Source organism: Amia ocellicauda, unplaced genomic scaffold, assembly GCF_036373705.1.
Source record: "Amia ocellicauda isolate fAmiCal2 unplaced genomic scaffold, fAmiCal2.hap1 HAP1_SCAFFOLD_54, whole genome shotgun sequence".
In the NCBI taxonomy this organism is placed as follows: domain Eukaryota; kingdom Metazoa; phylum Chordata; class Actinopteri; order Amiiformes; family Amiidae; genus Amia; species Amia ocellicauda.
Window position 1 is genome coordinate 620,409 of NW_027102984.1, and position 16,692 is coordinate 637,100.

The 16,692-nt window shown below is 46.5% G+C and overlaps 6 non-coding genes and 43 pseudogenes across 6 annotated transcripts; all 49 read right to left on the reverse strand.

The window, feature by feature from the left end:
* Positions 1–138: 138 nt before the first annotated feature.
* On the reverse strand, positions 139–257 carry LOC136737700 (uncharacterized; annotated as a pseudogene).
* A 212-nt stretch (positions 258–469) lies between these two features.
* Positions 470–588, reverse strand: LOC136737497 (uncharacterized; annotated as a pseudogene).
* Positions 589–798: 210 nt separating this feature from the next.
* On the reverse strand, positions 799–917 carry LOC136737560 (uncharacterized; annotated as a pseudogene).
* Positions 918–1,134: 217 nt separating this feature from the next.
* On the reverse strand, positions 1,135–1,253 carry LOC136737751 (uncharacterized; annotated as a pseudogene).
* Positions 1,254–1,473: 220 nt separating this feature from the next.
* On the reverse strand, positions 1,474–1,592 carry LOC136737498 (uncharacterized; annotated as a pseudogene).
* A 209-nt stretch (positions 1,593–1,801) lies between these two features.
* Positions 1,802–1,920, reverse strand: LOC136737450 (5S ribosomal RNA). Its single transcript, XR_010812410.1, has one exon. It is a non-coding gene; the product is annotated as a 5S ribosomal RNA (ribosomal RNA).
* Positions 1,921–2,134: 214 nt separating this feature from the next.
* Positions 2,135–2,253, reverse strand: LOC136737752 (uncharacterized; annotated as a pseudogene).
* A 220-nt stretch (positions 2,254–2,473) lies between these two features.
* LOC136737500 (uncharacterized) lies at positions 2,474–2,592 on the reverse strand (annotated as a pseudogene).
* Positions 2,593–2,802: 210 nt separating this feature from the next.
* On the reverse strand, positions 2,803–2,921 carry LOC136737648 (uncharacterized; annotated as a pseudogene).
* A 217-nt stretch (positions 2,922–3,138) lies between these two features.
* LOC136737501 (uncharacterized) lies at positions 3,139–3,257 on the reverse strand (annotated as a pseudogene).
* Positions 3,258–3,467: 210 nt separating this feature from the next.
* On the reverse strand, positions 3,468–3,586 carry LOC136737502 (uncharacterized; annotated as a pseudogene).
* A 210-nt stretch (positions 3,587–3,796) lies between these two features.
* On the reverse strand, positions 3,797–3,915 carry LOC136737489 (uncharacterized; annotated as a pseudogene).
* A 222-nt stretch (positions 3,916–4,137) lies between these two features.
* Positions 4,138–4,256, reverse strand: LOC136737521 (uncharacterized; annotated as a pseudogene).
* A 209-nt stretch (positions 4,257–4,465) lies between these two features.
* LOC136737606 (uncharacterized) lies at positions 4,466–4,584 on the reverse strand (annotated as a pseudogene).
* A 210-nt stretch (positions 4,585–4,794) lies between these two features.
* LOC136737701 (uncharacterized) lies at positions 4,795–4,913 on the reverse strand (annotated as a pseudogene).
* A 219-nt stretch (positions 4,914–5,132) lies between these two features.
* LOC136737503 (uncharacterized) lies at positions 5,133–5,251 on the reverse strand (annotated as a pseudogene).
* Positions 5,252–5,461: 210 nt separating this feature from the next.
* On the reverse strand, positions 5,462–5,580 carry LOC136737870 (5S ribosomal RNA). Its single transcript, XR_010812492.1, has one exon. It is a non-coding gene; the product is annotated as a 5S ribosomal RNA (ribosomal RNA).
* A 210-nt stretch (positions 5,581–5,790) lies between these two features.
* Positions 5,791–5,909, reverse strand: LOC136737871 (5S ribosomal RNA). The gene has a single exon (XR_010812493.1). It is a non-coding gene; the product is annotated as a 5S ribosomal RNA (ribosomal RNA).
* A 215-nt stretch (positions 5,910–6,124) lies between these two features.
* On the reverse strand, positions 6,125–6,243 carry LOC136737753 (uncharacterized; annotated as a pseudogene).
* A 219-nt stretch (positions 6,244–6,462) lies between these two features.
* On the reverse strand, positions 6,463–6,581 carry LOC136737504 (uncharacterized; annotated as a pseudogene).
* A 210-nt stretch (positions 6,582–6,791) lies between these two features.
* On the reverse strand, positions 6,792–6,910 carry LOC136737490 (uncharacterized; annotated as a pseudogene).
* Positions 6,911–7,132: 222 nt separating this feature from the next.
* On the reverse strand, positions 7,133–7,251 carry LOC136737754 (uncharacterized; annotated as a pseudogene).
* A 218-nt stretch (positions 7,252–7,469) lies between these two features.
* On the reverse strand, positions 7,470–7,588 carry LOC136737505 (uncharacterized; annotated as a pseudogene).
* Positions 7,589–7,798: 210 nt separating this feature from the next.
* LOC136737652 (uncharacterized) lies at positions 7,799–7,917 on the reverse strand (annotated as a pseudogene).
* A 225-nt stretch (positions 7,918–8,142) lies between these two features.
* Positions 8,143–8,261, reverse strand: LOC136737834 (uncharacterized; annotated as a pseudogene).
* A 220-nt stretch (positions 8,262–8,481) lies between these two features.
* Positions 8,482–8,600, reverse strand: LOC136737664 (uncharacterized; annotated as a pseudogene).
* Positions 8,601–8,810: 210 nt separating this feature from the next.
* Positions 8,811–8,929, reverse strand: LOC136737552 (uncharacterized; annotated as a pseudogene).
* Positions 8,930–9,150: 221 nt separating this feature from the next.
* LOC136737689 (uncharacterized) lies at positions 9,151–9,269 on the reverse strand (annotated as a pseudogene).
* Positions 9,270–9,486: 217 nt separating this feature from the next.
* LOC136737507 (uncharacterized) lies at positions 9,487–9,605 on the reverse strand (annotated as a pseudogene).
* A 210-nt stretch (positions 9,606–9,815) lies between these two features.
* On the reverse strand, positions 9,816–9,934 carry LOC136737653 (uncharacterized; annotated as a pseudogene).
* A 225-nt stretch (positions 9,935–10,159) lies between these two features.
* LOC136737835 (uncharacterized) lies at positions 10,160–10,278 on the reverse strand (annotated as a pseudogene).
* Positions 10,279–10,498: 220 nt separating this feature from the next.
* LOC136737666 (uncharacterized) lies at positions 10,499–10,617 on the reverse strand (annotated as a pseudogene).
* Positions 10,618–10,827: 210 nt separating this feature from the next.
* Positions 10,828–10,946, reverse strand: LOC136737554 (uncharacterized; annotated as a pseudogene).
* Positions 10,947–11,167: 221 nt separating this feature from the next.
* Positions 11,168–11,286, reverse strand: LOC136737692 (uncharacterized; annotated as a pseudogene).
* Positions 11,287–11,503: 217 nt separating this feature from the next.
* On the reverse strand, positions 11,504–11,622 carry LOC136737508 (uncharacterized; annotated as a pseudogene).
* A 210-nt stretch (positions 11,623–11,832) lies between these two features.
* LOC136737654 (uncharacterized) lies at positions 11,833–11,951 on the reverse strand (annotated as a pseudogene).
* Positions 11,952–12,177: 226 nt separating this feature from the next.
* On the reverse strand, positions 12,178–12,296 carry LOC136737836 (uncharacterized; annotated as a pseudogene).
* A 220-nt stretch (positions 12,297–12,516) lies between these two features.
* Positions 12,517–12,635, reverse strand: LOC136737563 (uncharacterized; annotated as a pseudogene).
* A 210-nt stretch (positions 12,636–12,845) lies between these two features.
* Positions 12,846–12,964, reverse strand: LOC136737491 (uncharacterized; annotated as a pseudogene).
* Positions 12,965–13,186: 222 nt separating this feature from the next.
* On the reverse strand, positions 13,187–13,305 carry LOC136737727 (uncharacterized; annotated as a pseudogene).
* Positions 13,306–13,521: 216 nt separating this feature from the next.
* On the reverse strand, positions 13,522–13,640 carry LOC136737647 (uncharacterized; annotated as a pseudogene).
* A 219-nt stretch (positions 13,641–13,859) lies between these two features.
* Positions 13,860–13,978, reverse strand: LOC136737789 (uncharacterized; annotated as a pseudogene).
* A 219-nt stretch (positions 13,979–14,197) lies between these two features.
* LOC136737548 (uncharacterized) lies at positions 14,198–14,316 on the reverse strand (annotated as a pseudogene).
* Positions 14,317–14,532: 216 nt separating this feature from the next.
* On the reverse strand, positions 14,533–14,651 carry LOC136737430 (5S ribosomal RNA). Its single transcript, XR_010812390.1, has one exon. It is a non-coding gene; the product is annotated as a 5S ribosomal RNA (ribosomal RNA).
* A 217-nt stretch (positions 14,652–14,868) lies between these two features.
* LOC136737706 (uncharacterized) lies at positions 14,869–14,987 on the reverse strand (annotated as a pseudogene).
* A 219-nt stretch (positions 14,988–15,206) lies between these two features.
* LOC136737474 (5S ribosomal RNA) lies at positions 15,207–15,325 on the reverse strand. Its single transcript, XR_010812432.1, has one exon. It is a non-coding gene; the product is annotated as a 5S ribosomal RNA (ribosomal RNA).
* A 554-nt stretch (positions 15,326–15,879) lies between these two features.
* LOC136737567 (uncharacterized) lies at positions 15,880–15,997 on the reverse strand (annotated as a pseudogene).
* Positions 15,998–16,207: 210 nt separating this feature from the next.
* Positions 16,208–16,325, reverse strand: LOC136737485 (uncharacterized; annotated as a pseudogene).
* Positions 16,326–16,535: 210 nt separating this feature from the next.
* LOC136737854 (5S ribosomal RNA) lies at positions 16,536–16,654 on the reverse strand. The gene has a single exon (XR_010812477.1). It is a non-coding gene; the product is annotated as a 5S ribosomal RNA (ribosomal RNA).
* Between the last annotated feature and the right edge of the window lie 38 nt (positions 16,655–16,692).

Sequence of the window (16,692 nt, forward strand, 5' to 3'; positions counted from 1 at the left end):
AAAAAATAGAGGGAAATATACCAGTGCAGCAAAGGGTGTTGAAAGTAGCCGGGTACGTGTACAATTCTTCAATTATATCTCCTGGAGACAGAAAGAGAGTTTTAAGAGCTACGATGAAGTTACCCAGGAGACGTAAAAAGCTTGCAGCACCTGGTATTTCCAGGAGGTCACACATCCAAGTACTGACTAGGCCCTGCCCCGTTTAGCTTCCGAAATCTGATATGATCGGGCGCGTTCAGGACGGTGTGACTACAAGCCAAGAGCCCTGGCTGCATGATGTCTCTTAAAGGCTGGCGGATATTGACGGAACTTCCAGCAAAAAAAAAAAAAAAAAAGAAAAATGGAAAAATATCAGTGCAGCAAAGGGTGTTGACAGTAGCTGGGTACGTGTACAATTCTTCAATTATATCTCCTGGAGACAGAAAGAGAGTATTAAGAGCTACGATGAAGTTACCCAGGAGACGTAAAAAGCTTGCAGCACCTGGCATTTCCAGGAGGTCACCCATCCAAGTACTGACCAGGCCCTGCCCCGTTTAAATTCCAAGATCTGATGAGATCGGGGGCGTTCAGGACGGTGTGGCTGCAAGCCAAGAGGCCGGGCTGCATGATGTCTCTTAATGGTTGGCGGGTTTTGACGGAACATCCAGCAAAAAAAAAAAAGAGAAATGGAGGGAGAAATACCAGTGCAGCAAAGGGTGTTGAAAGTAGCCGGGTACGTGTACAATTCTTCAATTATATCTCCTGCAGACAGAAAGAGAGTATTAAGAGCTACGATGAAGTTACCCAGGAGACGTAAAAAGCTTGCAGCACCTGGTATTTCTAGGAGGTCACACATCCAAGTACTGACCAGGCCCTGCCCCGTTTAGCTTCCGAGATCTTACGAGATCGGGCGCATTCAGGACGGTGTGGCCACAAGCCGAGAGGCCTGGCTGCATGATGTCTCTTAAAGGTTGGCGGGTATTGACGGAACTTCCAGCAAAAAAAAAAAAAAAAAAAAGAAAAATGGATGGAAAAATATCAGTGCAGCAAAGGGTGTTGACAGTAGCTGGGTACGTGTACAATACTTCAATTATATCTCCTCCAGACAGATAGAGAGTATTAAGAGCTACGATAAAGTTACCCAGGAGACGTAAAAGCTTGCAGCACCAGGTATTTCCAGGAGGTCTCACATTCATGTACCGACCAGGTCCTGCCCCGTTTAGCTTCCAAGATCTGACGAGATCGGGCGAGTTCAGGATGGTGTGGCCGCAAGCCGAGATGCCTGGCTGCATGATGTCTCTTAAAGGCTGGCGGGTATTGAGGGAATTTCCAGCAAAAAAAAAAAAAAAAAAAATAGAAAAATGGAGGGAAAAATATCAGTGCAGGAAAGGGTGTTGAAAGTAGCCGGGTACGTGTACAATTCTTCAATTATTTCTCCTGGAGACATAAAGAGAGTATTAAGAACTACGATGAAGTTACCCAGGAGACGTAAAAAGCTTGCAGCACCTGGCATTTCCAGGAGGTCACCCATCCAAGTACTGACCAGGCCCTGCCCCGTTTAAATTCCAAGATCTGATGAGATCGGGGGCGTTCAGGACGGTGTGGCTGCAAGCCAAAAAGCCGGGCTGCATGATGTCTCTTAATGGTTGGCGGGTTTTGACGGAACATCCAGCAAAAAAAAAAAGAGAAATGGAGGGAGAAATTCCAGTGCAGCAAAGGGTGTTGAAAGTAGCCGGGTACGTGTACAATTCTTCAATTATATCTCCTGCAGATAGAAAGAGAGTATTAAGAGCTACGATGAAGTTACCCAGGAGACGTAAAAAGCTTGCAGCACCTGGTATTTCTAGGAGGTCAGCCATCCAAGTACTGACCAGGCCCTGCCCCGTTTAGCTTCCGAGATCTGACGAGATCGGGCGCATTCAGGACGGTGTGGCCACAAGCCGAGAGGCCTGGCTGCATGATGTCTCTTAAAGGTTGGCGGGTATTGACGGAACTTCCAGCAAAAAAAAAAAAAAAAAGAAAAATGGATGGAAAAATATCAGTGCAGCAAAGGGTGTTGACAGTAGCTGGGTACGTGTACAATACTTCAATTATATCTCCTCCAGACAGATAGAGAGTATTAAGAGCTACGATAAAGTTACCCAGGAGACGTAAAAGCTTGCAGCACCAGGTATTTCCAGGAGGTCTCACATTCATGTACCGACCAGGTCCTGCCCCGTTTAGCTTCCAAGATCTGACGAGATCGGGCGAGTTCAGGATGGTGTGGCCGCAAGCCGAGATGCCTGGCTGCATGATGTCTCTTAAAGGCTGGCGGGTATTGAGGGAATTTCCAGCAAAAAAAAAAAAAAAAAAAATAGAAAAATGGAGGGAAAAATATCAGTGCAGGAAAGGGTGTTGAAAGTAGCCGGGTACGTGTACAATTCTTCAATTATTTCTCCTGGAGACATAAAGAGAGTATTAAGAGCTACGATGAAGTTACCCAGGAGACGTAAAAAGCTTGCAGCACCTGGCATTTCCAGGAGGTCACCCATCCAAGTACTGACCAGGCCCTGCCCCGTTTAAATTCCAAGATCTGATGAGATCGGGGGCGTTCAGGACGGTGTGGCTGCAAGCCAAAAAGCCAGGCTGCATGATGTCTCTTAATGGTTGGCGGGTTTTGACGGAACATCCAGCAAAAAAAAAAAAGAGAAATGGAGGGAGAAATTCCAGTGCAGCAAAGGGTGTTGAAAGTAGCCGGGTACGTGTACAATTCTTCAATTATATCTCCTGCAGACAGAAAGAGAGTATTAAGAGCTACGATGAAGTTACCCAGGAGACGTAAAAAGCTTGCAGCACCTGGTATTTCTAGGAGGTCAGCCATCCAAGTACTGACCAGGCCCTGCCCCGTTTAGCTTCCGAAATCTGATATGATCGGGCGCGTTCAGGACGGTGTGACTACAAGCCAAGAGGCCTGGCTGCATGATGTCTCTTAAAGGCTGGCGGATATTGACGGAACTTCCAGCAAAAAAAAAAAAAAAAAAAGAAAAATGGATGGAAAAATATCAGTGCAGCAAAGGGTGTTGACAGTAGCTGGGTACGTGTACAATTCTTCAATTATATCTCCTGGAGACAGAAAGAGAGTATTAAGAGCTACGATGAAGTTACCCAGGAGACGTAAAAAGCTTGCAGCACCTGGCATTTCCAGGAGGTCACCCATCCAAGTACTGACCAGGCCCTGCCCCGTTTAAATTCCAAGATCTGATGAGATCGGGGGCGTTCAGGACGGTGTGGCTGCAAGCCAAGAGGCCGGGCTGCATGATGTCTCTTAATGGTTGTCGGGTTTTGACGGAACATCCAGCAAAAAAAAAAAAGAGAAATGGAGGGAGAAATACCAGTGCAGCAAAGGGTGTTGAAAGTAGCCGGGTACGTGTACAATTCTTCAATTATTTCTCCTGGAGACATAAAGAGAGTATTAAGAGCTACGATGAAGTTACCCAGGAGACGTAAAAAGCTTGCAGCACCTGGCATTTCCAGGAGGTCACCCATCCAAGTACTGACCAGGCCCTGCCCCGTTTAAATTCCAAGATCTGATGAGATCGGGGGCGTTCAGGACGGTGTGGCTGCAAGCCAAAAAGCCGGGCTGCATGATGTCTCTTAATGGTTGGCGGGTTTTGACGGAACATCCAGCAAAAAAAAAAAAGAGAAATGGAGGGAGAAATTCCAGTGCAGCAAAGGGTGTTGAAAGTAGCCGGGTACGTGTACAATTCTTCAATTATATCTCCTGCAGACAGAAAGAGAGTATTAAGAGCTACGATGAAGTTACCCAGGAGACGTAAAAAGCTTGCAGCACCTGGTATTTCTAGGAGGTCAGCCATCCAAGTACTGACCAGGCCCTGCCCCGTTTAGCTTCCGAGATCTTACGAGATCGGGCGCATTCAGGACGGTGTGGCCACAAGCCGAGAGGCCTGGCTGCATGATGTCTCTTAAAGGTTGGCGGGTATTGACGGAACTTCCAGCAAAAAAAAAAAAAAAAAAAAAAAAAGAAAAATGGATGGAAAAATATCAGTGCAGCAAAGGGTGTTGACAGTAGCTGGGTACGTGTACAATACTTCAATTATGTCTCCTCCAGACAGAAAGAGAGTATTAAGAGCTACGATGAAGTTACCCAGGAGACAAAAAAGCTTGCAGCACCAGGTATTTCCAGGAGGTCACCCATCCAAGTACTGACCAGGCCCTGCCCCTTTTACCTTCCGAGATCTTACGAGATCGGGCGCATTCAGGACGGTGTGGCCACAAGCCGAGAGGCCTGGCTGCATGATGTCTCTTAAAGGTTGGCGGATATTGACGAACTTCCAGCAAAAAAAAAAAAGAAAAATGGAGGGAGAAATATCAGTGCAGCAAAGGCTGTTGAAAGTAGCCGTGTACGTGTACAATACTTCAATTATATCTCCTCCAGACAGAAAGATAGTACTAAGAGCTACGATGAAGTTACCCAGGAGACGTAAAAAGCTTGCAGCACCTGGTATTTCCAGGAGGTCACACATCCAAGTACTGACCAGGTCCTGCCCCGTTTAGCTTTCGAGATCTTACGAGATCGGGCGCGTTCAGGACGGTGTGGCCACAAGCCGAGAGGCCTGGCTGCATGATGTCTCTTAAAGGTTGGCGGGTATTGACGGAACTTCCAGCAAAAAAAAAAAAAAAAAATAGAGGGAAATATACCAGTGCAGCAAAGGGTGTTGAAAGTAGCCGGGTACGTGTACAATTCTTCAATTATATCTCCTGGAGACAGAAAGAGAGTTTTAAGAGCTACGATGAAGTTACCCAGGAGACGTAAAAAGCTTGCAGCACCTGGTATTTCCAGGAGGTCACACATCCAAGTACTGACTAGGCCCTGCCCCGTTTAGCTTCCGAAATCTGATATGATCGGGCGCGTTCAGGACGGTGTGACTACAAGCCAAGAGGCCTGGCTGCATGATGTCTCTTAAAGGCTGGCGGATATTGACGGAACTTCCAGCAAAAAAAAAAAAAAAAAAAAAGAAAAATGGATGGAAAAATATCAGTGCAGCAAAGGGTGTTGACAGTAGCTGGGTACGTGTACAATTCTTCAATTATATCTCCTGGAGACAGAAAGAGAGTATTAAGAGCTACGATGAAGTTACCCAGGAGACGTAAAAAGCTTGCAGCACCTGGCATTTCCAGGAGGTCACCCATCCAAGTACTGACCAGGCCCTGCCCCGTTTAAATTCCAAGATCTGATGAGATCGGGGGCGTTCAGGACGGTGTGGCTGCAAGCCAAGAGGCCGGGCTGCATGATGTCTCTTAATGGTTGGCGGGTTTTGACGGAACATCCAGCAAAAAAAAAAAAGAGAAATGGAGGGAGAAATACCAGTGCAGCAAAGGGTGTTGAAAGTAGCCGGGTACGTGTACAATTCTTCAATTATATCTCCTGCAGACAGAAAGAGAGTATTAAGAGCTACGATGAAGTTACCCAGGAGACGTAAAAAGCTTGCAGCACCTGGTATTTCTAGGAGGTCAGCCATCCAAGTACTGACCAGGCCCTGCCCCGTTTAGCTTCCGAGATCTGACGAGATCGGGCGCATTCAGGACGGTGTGGCCGCAAGCCGAGAGGCCTGGCTGCATGATGTCTCTTAAAGGTTGGCGGGTATTGACGGAACTTCCAGCAAAAAAAAAAAAGAGAAATGGAGGGAGAAATACCAGTGCAGCAAAGGGTGTTGAAAGTAGCCGGGTACGTGTACAATTCTTCAATTATATCTCCTGCAGACAGAAAGAGAGTATTAAGAGCTACGATGAAGTTACCCAGGAGACGTAAAAAGCTTGCAGCACCTGGTATTTCTAGGAGGTCAGCCATCCAAGTACTGACCAGGCCCTGCCCCGTTTAGCTTCCGAGATCTGACGAGATCGGGCGCATTCAGGACGGTGTGGCCGCAAGCCGAGAGGCCTGGCTGCATGATGTCTCTTAAAGGTTGGCGGGTATTGACGGAACTTCCAGCAAAAAAAAAAAAAAAAAAGAAAAATGGATGGAAAAATATCAGTGCAGCAAAGGGTGTTGACAGTAGCTGGGTACGTGTACAATACTTCAATTATATCTCCTCCAGACAGATAGAGAGTATTAAGAGCTACGATAAAGTTACCCAGGAGTCGTAAAAGCTTGCAGCACCAGGTATTTCCAGGAGGTCTCACATTCATGTACCGACCAGGTCCTGCCCCGTTTAGCTTCCAAGATCTGACGAGATCGGGCGAGTTCAGGATGGTGTGGCCGCAAGCCGAGATGCCTGGCTGCATGATGTCTCTTAAAGGCTGGCGGGTATTGAGGGAATTTCCAGCAAAAAAAAAAAAAAAAAAATAGAAAAATGGAGGGAAAAATATCAGTGCAGGAAAGGGTGTTGAAAGTAGCCGGGTACGTGTACAATTCTTCAATTATTTCTCCTGGAGATATGAAGAGAGTATTAAGAGCTACGATGAAGTTACCCAGGAGACGTAAAAAGCTTGCAGCACCTGGCATTTCCAGGAGGTCACCCATCCAAGTACTGACCAGGCCCTGCCCCGTTTAAATTCCAAGATCTGATGAGATCGGGGGCGTTCAGGACGGTGTGGCTGCAAGCCAAGAGGCCGGGCTGCATGATGTCTCTTAATGGTTGGCGGGTTTTGACGGAACATCCAGCAAAAAAAAAAAAGAGAAATGGAGGGAGAAATTCCAGTGCAGCAAAGGGTGTTGAAAGTAGCCGGGTACGTGTACAATTCTTCAATTATATCTCCTGCAGACAGAAAGAGAGTATTAAGAGCTACGATGAAGTTACCCAGGAGACGTAAAAAGCTTGCAGCACCTGGTATTTCTAGGAGGTCAGCCATCCAAGTACTGACCAGGCCCTGCCCCGTTTAGCTTCCGAGATCTTACGAGATCGGGCGCATTCAGGACGGTGTGGCCACAAGCCGAGAGGCCTGGCTGCATGATGTCTCTTAAAGGTTGGCGGGTATTGACGGAACTTCCAGCAAAAAAAAAAAAAAAAAAAAAAATAGAAAAATGGATGGAAAAACATCAGTGCAGCAAAGGGTGTTGACAGTAGCTGGGTACGTGTACAATACTTCAATTATATCTCCTCCAGACAGATAGAGAGTATTAAGAGCTACGATAAAGTTACCCAGGAGACGTAAAAGCTTGCAGCACCAGGTATTTCCAGGAGGTCTCACATTCATGTACCGACCAGGTCCTGCCCCGTTTAGCTTCCAAGATCTGACGAGATCGGGCGAGTTCAGGATGGTGTGGCCGCAAGCCGAGATGCCTGGCTGCATGATGTCTCTTGAAGGCTGGCGGGTATTGAGGGAATTTCCAGCAAAAAAAAAAAAAAAAAATAGAAAAATGGAGGGAAAAATATCAGTGCAGGAAAGGGTGTTGAAAGTAGCCGGGTACGTGTACAATTCTTCAATTATTTCTCCTGGAGATATAAAGAGAGTATTAAGAGCTACGATGAAGTTACCCAGGAGACGTAAAAAGCTTGCAGCACCTGGCATTTCCAGGAGGTCACCCATCCAAGTACTGACCAGGCCCTGCCCCGTTTAAATTCCAAGATCTGATGAGATCGGGGGCGTTCAGGACGGTGTGGCTGCAAGCCAAGAGGCCGGGCTGCATGATGTCTCTTAATGGTTGGCGGGTTTTGACGGAACATCCAGCAAAAAAAAAAAAGAGAAATGGAGGGAGAAATTCCAGTGCAGCAAAGGGTGTTGAAAGTAGCCGGGTACGTGTACAATTCTTCAATTATATCTCCTGCAGACAGAAAGAGAGTATTAAGAGCTACGATGAAGTTACCCAGGAGACGTAAAAAGCTTGCAGCACCTGGTATTTCCAGGAGGTCTCCCATCCAAGTACTGACCAGGTCCTGCCCCATTTAGCTTTTGAGATCTTACGAGATCGGGCGCGTTCAGGACGGTGTGGCCACAAGCCGAGAGGCCTGGCTGCATGATGTCTCTTAAAGGTTGGCGGGTATTGACGGAACTTCCAGCAAAAAAAAAAAAAAAAAAAAAAAAAAAAGAAAAATGGATGGAAAAATATCAGTGCAGCAAAGGATGTTGACAGTAGCTGGGTACGTGTACAGTACTTCAATTATATCTCCTCCAGACTGATAGAGAGCATTAAGAGCTACGATAAAGTTACCCAGGAGACTTAAAAGCTTGCAGCACGAGGTATTTCAAGGAGGTCTCACATTCATGTACTGACCAGGTCCTGCCCTGTTTAGCTTCCGAGATATGATGAGATCAGGCGCGTTCAGGACGGTGTGGCCGCAAGCCAAGAGACCTGGCTGCATGATGTCTCTTAAAGGCTGGCAAGTATTGACGGAACTTCCAGCAATAAAAAAAAAAAAAAAAAATAGAAAAAGGGAGGGAAAAATATCAGTGCAGCAAAGGGTGTTGAAAGTAGCCGGGTACATGTACAATTCTTCAATTATATCTCCTCCAGACAGATAGAGAGTATTAAGAGCTACGATAAAGTTACCCAAAAGACGTAAAACCTTGCAGCACCTGGTATTTCCAGGAGGACTCCCATCCAAGTACTGACCAGGTCCTGCCCCGTTTAGCTTCCGAGATCTTACGAGATCGGGCGCGTTCAGGACTGTGTGGCTGCAAGCCAAGAGGCCGGGCTGCATGATGTCTCTTAATGGTTGGCGGGTTTTGACGGAACATCCAGCAAAAAAAAAAAAGAGAAATGGAGGGAGAAATACCAGTGCAGCAAAGGGTGTTGAAAGTAGCCGGGTACGTGTACAATTCTTCAATTATATCTCCTGCAGACAGAAAGAGAGTATTAAGAGCTACGATGAAGTTACCCAGGAGACGTAAAAAGCTTGCAGCACCTGGTATTTCTAGGAGGTCAGCCATTCAAGTACTGACCAGGCCCTGCCCCGTTTAGCTTCCGAGATCTTACGAGATCGGGCGCATTCAGGACGGTGTGGCCACAAGCCGAGAGGCCTGGCTGCATGATGTCTCTTAAAGGTTGGCGGGTATTGACGGAACTTCCAGCAAAAAAAAAAAAAAAAAAAAAAAAGAAAAATGGATGGAAAAATATCAGTGCAGCAAAGGCTGTTGAAAGTAGCCGTGTACGTGTACAATACTTCAATTATATCTCCTCCAGACAGAAAGAGAGTACTAAGAGCTACGATGAAGTTACCCAGGAGACAAAAAAGCTTGCAGCACCAGGTATTTCCAGGAGGTCACCCATCCAAGTACTGACCAGGCCCTGCCCCTTTTACCTTCCGAGATCTGACGATATCGGGCGCGTTCAGGACGGTGTGGCCGAAAGCCAAGAGGCCCGCCTGCATGATGTCTCTTTAGGCTGGTGGGTATTGACGGAACTTCCAGCAAAAAAAAAAAAAAAAAATAGAAAAATGGAGGGAAAAATATCAGTGCAGGAAAGGGTGTTGAAAGTAGCCGGGTACGTGTACAATTCTTCAATTATTTCTCCTGGAGATATAAAGAGAGTATTAAGAGCTACGATGAAGTTACCCAGGAGACGTAAAAAGCTTGCAGCACCTGGCATTTCCAGGAGGTCACCCATCCAAGTACTGACCAGGCCCTGCCCCGTTTAAATTCCAAGATCTGATGAGATCGGGGGCGTTCAGGACGGTGTGGCTGCAAGCCAAGAGGCCGGGCTGCATGATGTCTCTTAATGGTTGGCGGGTTTTGACGGAACATCCAGCAAAAAAAAAAAAGAGAAATGGAGGGAGAAATTCCAGTGCAGCAAAGGGTGTTGAAAGTAGCCGGGTACGTGTACAATTCTTCAATTATATCTCCTGCAGACAGAAAGAGAGTATTAAGAGCTACGATGAAGTTACCCAGGAGACGTAAAAAGCTTGCAGCACCTGGTATTTCCAGGAGGTCTCCCATCCAAGTACTGACCAGGTCCTGCCCCATTTAGCTTTTGAGATCTTACGAGATCGGGCGCGTTCAGGACGGTGTGGCCACAAGCCGAGAGGCCTGGCTGCATGATGTCTCTTAAAGGTTGGCGGGTATTGACGGAACTTCCAGCAAAAAAAAAAAAAAAAAAAAAAAAAAAAGAAAAATGGATGGAAAAATATCAGTGCAGCAAAGGATGTTGACAGTAGCTGGGTACGTGTACAGTACTTCAATTATATCTCCTCCAGACTGATAGAGAGCATTAAGAGCTACGATAAAGTTACCCAGGAGACTTAAAAGCTTGCAGCACGAGGTATTTCAAGGAGGTCTCACATTCATGTACTGACCAGGTCCTGCCCTGTTTAGCTTCCGAGATATGATGAGATCAGGCGCGTTCAGGACGGTGTGGCCGCAAGCCAAGAGACCTGGCTGCATGATGTCTCTTAAAGGCTGGCAAGTATTGACGGAACTTCCAGCAATAAAAAAAAAAAAAAAAAATAGAAAAAGGGAGGGAAAAATATCAGTGCAGCAAAGGGTGTTGAAAGTAGCCGGGTACATGTACAATTCTTCAATTATATCTCCTCCAGACAGATAGAGAGTATTAAGAGCTACGATAAAGTTACCCAAAAGACGTAAAACCTTGCAGCACCTGGTATTTCCAGGAGGACTCCCATCCAAGTACTGACCAGGTCCTGCCCCGTTTAGCTTCCGAGATCTTACGAGATCGGGCGCGTTCAGGACTGTGTGGCTGCAAGCCAAGAGGCCGGGCTGCATGATGTCTCTTAATGGTTGGCGGGTTTTGACGGAACATCCAGCAAAAAAAAAAAAGAGAAATGGAGGGAGAAATACCAGTGCAGCAAAGGGTGTTGAAAGTAGCCGGGTACGTGTACAATTCTTCAATTATATCTCCTGCAGACAGAAAGAGAGTATTAAGAGCTACGATGAAGTTACCCAGGAGACGTAAAAAGCTTGCAGCACCTGGTATTTCTAGGAGGTCAGCCATTCAAGTACTGACCAGGCCCTGCCCCGTTTAGCTTCCGAGATCTTACGAGATCGGGCGCATTCAGGACGGTGTGGCCACAAGCCGAGAGGCCTGGCTGCATGATGTCTCTTAAAGGTTGGCGGGTATTGACGGAACTTCCAGCAAAAAAAAAAAAAAAAAAAAAAAAGAAAAATGGATGGAAAAATATCAGTGCAGCAAAGGCTGTTGAAAGTAGCCGTGTACGTGTACAATACTTCAATTATATCTCCTCCAGACAGAAAGAGAGTACTAAGAGCTACGATGAAGTTACCCAGGAGACAAAAAAGCTTGCAGCACCAGGTATTTCCAGGAGGTCACCCATCCAAGTACTGACCAGGCCCTGCCCCTTTTACCTTCCGAGATCTGACGATATCGGGCGCGTTCAGGACGGTGTGGCCGAAAGCCAAGAGGCCCGCCTGCATGATGTCTCTTTAGGCTGGTGGGTATTGACGGAACTTCCAGCAAAAAAAAAAAAAAAAAATAGAAAAATGGAGGGAAAAATATCAGTGCAGGAAAGGGTGTTGAAAGTAGCCGGGTACGTGTACAATTCTTCAATTATTTCTCCTGGAGATATAAAGAGAGTATTAAGAGCTACGATGAAGTTACCCAGGAGACGTAAAAAGCTTGCAGCACCTGGCATTTCCAGGAGGTCACCCATCCAAGTACTGACCAGGCCCTGCCCCGTTTAAATTCCAAGATCTGATGAGATCGGGGGCGTTCAGGACGGTGTGGCTGCAAGCCAAGAGGCCGGGCTGCATGATGTCTCTTAATGGTTGGCGGGTTTTGACGGAACATCCAGCAAAAAAAAAAAAGAGAAATGGAGGGAGAAATTCCAGTGCAGCAAAGGGTGTTGAAAGTAGCCGGGTACGTGTACAATTCTTCAATTATATCTCCTGCAGACAGAAAGAGAGTATTAAGAGCTACGATGAAGTTACCCAGGAGACGTAAAAAGCTTGCAGCACCTGGTATTTCCAGGAGGTCTCCCATCCAAGTACTGACCAGGTCCTGCCCCATTTAGCTTTTGAGATCTTACGAGATCGGGCGCGTTCAGGACGGTGTGGCCACAAGCCGAGAGGCCTGGCTGCATGATGTCTCTTAAAGGTTGGCGGGTATTGACGGAACTTCCAGCAAAAAAAAAAAAAAAAAAAAAAAAAAAAAGAAAAATGGATGGAAAAATATCAGTGCAGCAAAGGATGTTGACAGTAGCTGGGTACGTGTACAGTACTTCAATTATATCTCCTCCAGACTGATAGAGAGCATTAAGAGCTACGATAAAGTTACCCAGGAGACTTAAAAGCTTGCAGCACGAGGTATTTCAAGGAGGTCTCACATTCATGTACTGACCAGGTCCTGCCCTGTTTAGCTTCCGAGATATGATGAGATCAGGCGCGTTCAGGACGGTGTGGCCGCAAGCCAAGAGACCTGGCTGCATGATGTCTCTTAAAGGCTGGCAAGTATTGACGGAACTTCCAGCAATAAAAAAAAAAAAAAAAAATAGAAAAAGGGAGGGAAAAATATCAGTGCAGCAAAGGGTGTTGAAAGTAGCCGGGTACATGTACAATTCTTCAATTATATCTCCTCCAGACAGATAGAGAGTATTAAGAGCTACGATAAAGTTACCCAAAAGACGTAAAACCTTGCAGCACCTGGTATTTCCAGGAGGACTCCCATCCAAGTACTGACCAGGTCCTGCCCCGTTTAGCTTCCGAGATCTTACGAGATCGGGCGCGTTCAGGACGGTGTGGCTGCAAGCCAAGAGGCCGGGCTGCATGATGTCTCTTAATGGTTGGCGGGTTTTGACGGAACATCCAGCAAAAAAAAAAAAGAGAAATGGAGGGAGAAATACCAGTGCAGCAAAGGGTGTTGAAAGTAGCCGGGTACGTGTACAATTCTTCAATTATATCTCCTGCAGACAGAAAGAGAGTATTAAGAGCTACGATGAAGTTACCCAGGAGACGTAAAAAGCTTGCAGCACCTGGTATTTCTAGGAGGTCAGCCATCCAAGTACTGACCAGGCCCTGCCCCGTTTAGCTTCCGAGATCTTACGAGATCGGGCGCATTCAGGACGGTGTGGCCACAAGCCGAGAGGCCTGGCTGCATGATGTCTCTTAAAGGTTGGCGGGTATTGACGGAACTTCCAGCAAAAAAAAAAAAAAAAAAAAAAAAAGAAAAATGGATGGAAAAATATCAGTGCAGCAAAGGCTGTTGAAAGTAGCCGTGTACGTGTACAATACTTAAATTATATCTCCTCCAGACAGAAAGAGAGTACTAAGAGCTACGATGAAGTTACCCAGGAGACAAAAAAGCTTGCAGCACCAGGTATTTCCAGGAGGTCAACCATCCAAGTACTGACCAGGCCCTGCCCCTTTTACCTTCCGAGATCTGACGATATCGGGCGCGTTCAGGACGGTGTGGCCGAAAGCCAAGAGGCCTGGCTGCATGATGTCTCTTTAGGCTGGTGGGTATTGACGGAACTTCCAGCAAAAAAAAAAAAAAAAAAAGAAAAATGGAGGGAGAAATATCAGTGCAGCAAAGGCTGTTGAAAGTAGCCGGGTACGTGTACAATTCTTCAATAATATCTCCTCCAGACTGAAAGAGAGTATTAAGAGCTACGATGAAGTTACCCAGGAGACGTAAAAAGCTTGCAGCACCTGGTATTTCCAGGTGGTCACCCAACCAAGTACTGGCCAGACCCTGCCCCGTTTAGCTTCCGAGATATGATGAGATCAGGCGCGTTAAGGACGGTGTGGCCGCAAGCCAAGAGACCTGGCTGCATGATGTCTCTTAAAGGCTGGCAAGTATTGACGGAACTTCCAGCAAAAAAAAAAAAAAAAAAAATAGAAAAAGGGAGGGAAAAATATCAGTGCAGCAAAGGGTGTTGAAAGTAGCCGGGTACATGTACAATTCTTCAATTATATCTCCTCCAGACAGATAGAGAGTATTAAGAGCTACGATAAAGTTACCCAGGAGACGTAAAAGCTTGCAGCACTAGGTATTTCCAGGCGGTCTCACATTCATGTACTAACCAGGTCCTGCCCCGTTTAGCTTCTGAGATCTGACGAGATCGGGCGCGTTCAGTATGGTGTGGCTGCAAGCCGAGATGCCTGGCTGCATGATGTCTCTTAAAGGATGGCGGGTATTGACGGAATTTCCAGCCAAAAAAAAAAAAAAAAAAATAGAAAAATGGAGGGAAAAATATCAGTGCAGCAAAGGGTGTTGAAAGTAGCCGGGTACGTGTACAATTCTTCAATTATATCTCCTCCAGACAGAAAGAGAGAATTAAGAGCTACGATAAAGTTACCCAGGAGACGTAAAATCTTGCAGCACCAGGTATTTCCAGGAGGTCTCCCATCCAAGTACTGACCAGGCCCTGCCCCGTTTAGCTTTCGAGATCTTACGAGATCGGGCGCGTTCAGGACGGTGTGGCCACAAGCCAAGAGGCCTGGCTGCATGATGTCTCTTAAAGGCTGGCGGATATTGACGGAACTTCCAGCAAAAAAATAAAATAAAAAGAAAAATGGAGGGAAAAATATCAGTGCAGCAAAGGGTGTTGAAAGTAGCCTAGTACGCGTACAATACTTCAATTATATCTCCTGGAGACAGAAAGAGAGTATTAAGAGCTACGATGAAGTTACCCAGGAGACGTAAAAAGCTTGCAGCACCTGGTATTTCCAGGAGGTCTCCCATCCAAGTACTGACCAGGCCCTGCCCCGTTTAGCTTCCGAGATCTGACGAGATCGGGCGCATTCAGGACGGTGTGGCCGCAAGCCGAGAGGCCTGGCTGCATGATGTCTCTTAAAGGTTGGCGGGTATTGACGGAACTTCCAGCAAAAAAAAAAAAAAAAAATAGAAAAATGGATGGAAAAATATCAGTGCAGCAAAGGGTGTTGACAGTAGCTGGGTACGTGTACAATACTTCAATTATATCTCCTCCAGACAGATAGAGAGTATTAAGAGCTACGATAAAGTTACCCAGGAGACGTAAAAGCTTGCAGCACCAGGTATTTCCAGGAGGTCTCACATTCATGTACCGACCAGGTCCTGCCCCGTTTAGCTTCCAAGATCTGACGAGATCGGGCGCGTTCAGGACGGTGTGGCCGCAAGCCAAGAGGCCTGGCTGCATGATGTCTCTTAAAGGCTGGCGGGTATTGACGGAACTTCCAGCAAAAAAAAAAAAAAAAAAAATGGAAAATGGAGGGAAAAATATCAGTGCAGCAAAGGCTGTTGAAAGTAGCCGGGTACGTGTACAATACTTCAATTATATCTCCTCCAGACAGATAGAGAGTATTAAGAGCTACGATGAAGTTTCCCAGGAGACGTAAAATGCTTGCAGCACCAGGTATTTCCAGGAGGTCTCCCATCCAAGTACTGACGAGGCCCTGCCCCGTTTAGCTTCCGAGATCTGACGAGATCGGGCGTGTTCAGGACGGTGTGGCCGCAAGCCAAGAGGCCTGGCGCATGATGTCTCTTAAAGGCTGGCGGGTATTGACAGAACTTCCAGCAAAAAATAAAAAATAAATAAATAGAAAAATGGAGGGAAAATATCAGTGCAGGACAGGGTGTTGAAAGTAGCCGGGTACATGTACAATTCTTCAATTATATCTCCTCCAGACTGAATGAGAGTATTAAGAGCTACGCTGAAGTTACCCAGGAGATGTAAAAAGCTTGCAGCACCTGGTTTTTCCAGGAGGTCTCACATTCAAGTCCTGACCATGTCCTGCCCCGTTTAGCTTCCGAAATCTGACGATATCATGCGCATTCAGGACGGTGTGGCCGAAAGCCGAGAGGCCCAGCTGCATGATGTCTCTTTAAGGCTGGCGGGTATTGACGGAACTTCCAGCAAAAGAAAAAAGAAAAAAGAAAAATGGAGGGAAAAATATCAGTGCAGCAAAGGGTTTTGAAAGTAGCCGGGTACGTGTACAATTCTTCAATAATATCTCCTACAGACTGAAAGAGAGTATTAAGAGCTATGATGAAGTTACCCAGGATACGTAAAAAGCTTGCAGCACCTGGTATTTCTAGGAGGTCTCCCATCCAAGTACTGACCAGGCCCTGCCCCGTTAGCTTCCGAGATCTGACGAGATCGGGCGCGTTCAGGATGATGTGGCCGCAAGCCGAGATGCCTGGCTGCATGACGTCTCTTAAAGGCTGGCGGGTATTGACGGAACTGCCAGCAAAAAAAAAAAAGAAAAATAGAGGGAAATATACCAGTGCAGCAAAGGGTGTTGAAAGTAGCCGGGTACATGTACAATTCTTCAATTATATCTCCTGGAGACAGAAAGAGAGTATTAAGAGCTACGATGAAGTTACCCAGGAGACGTAAAAAGCTTGCAGCACCTGGTATTTCTAGGAGGTCTCCCATCCAAGTACTGACCAGGCCCTGCCCCGTTAGCTTCCGAGATCTGACGAGATCGGGCGCGTTCAGGATGGTGTGGCCGCAAGCCAAGATGCCTGGCTGCATGACGTCTCTTAAAGGCTGGCGGGTATTGACGGAACTGCCAGCAAAAAAAAAAAAGAAAAATAGAGGGAAATATACCAGTGCAGCAAAGGGTGTTGAAAGTAGCCGGGTACATGTACAATTCTTCAATTATATCTCCTGGAGACAGAAAGAGAGTATTAAGAGCTACGATGAAGTTACCCAGGAGACGTAAAAAGCTTGCAGCACCTGGTATTTCTAGGAGGTCTCCCATCCAAGTACTGACCAGGCCCTGCCCCGTTTAGCTTCCGAGATCTGACGTGATCGGGCGCATTCAGGACGGTGTGGCCACAAGCCGAAAGGCCTGGCTGCATGATGTCTCTTAAAGGTTGGC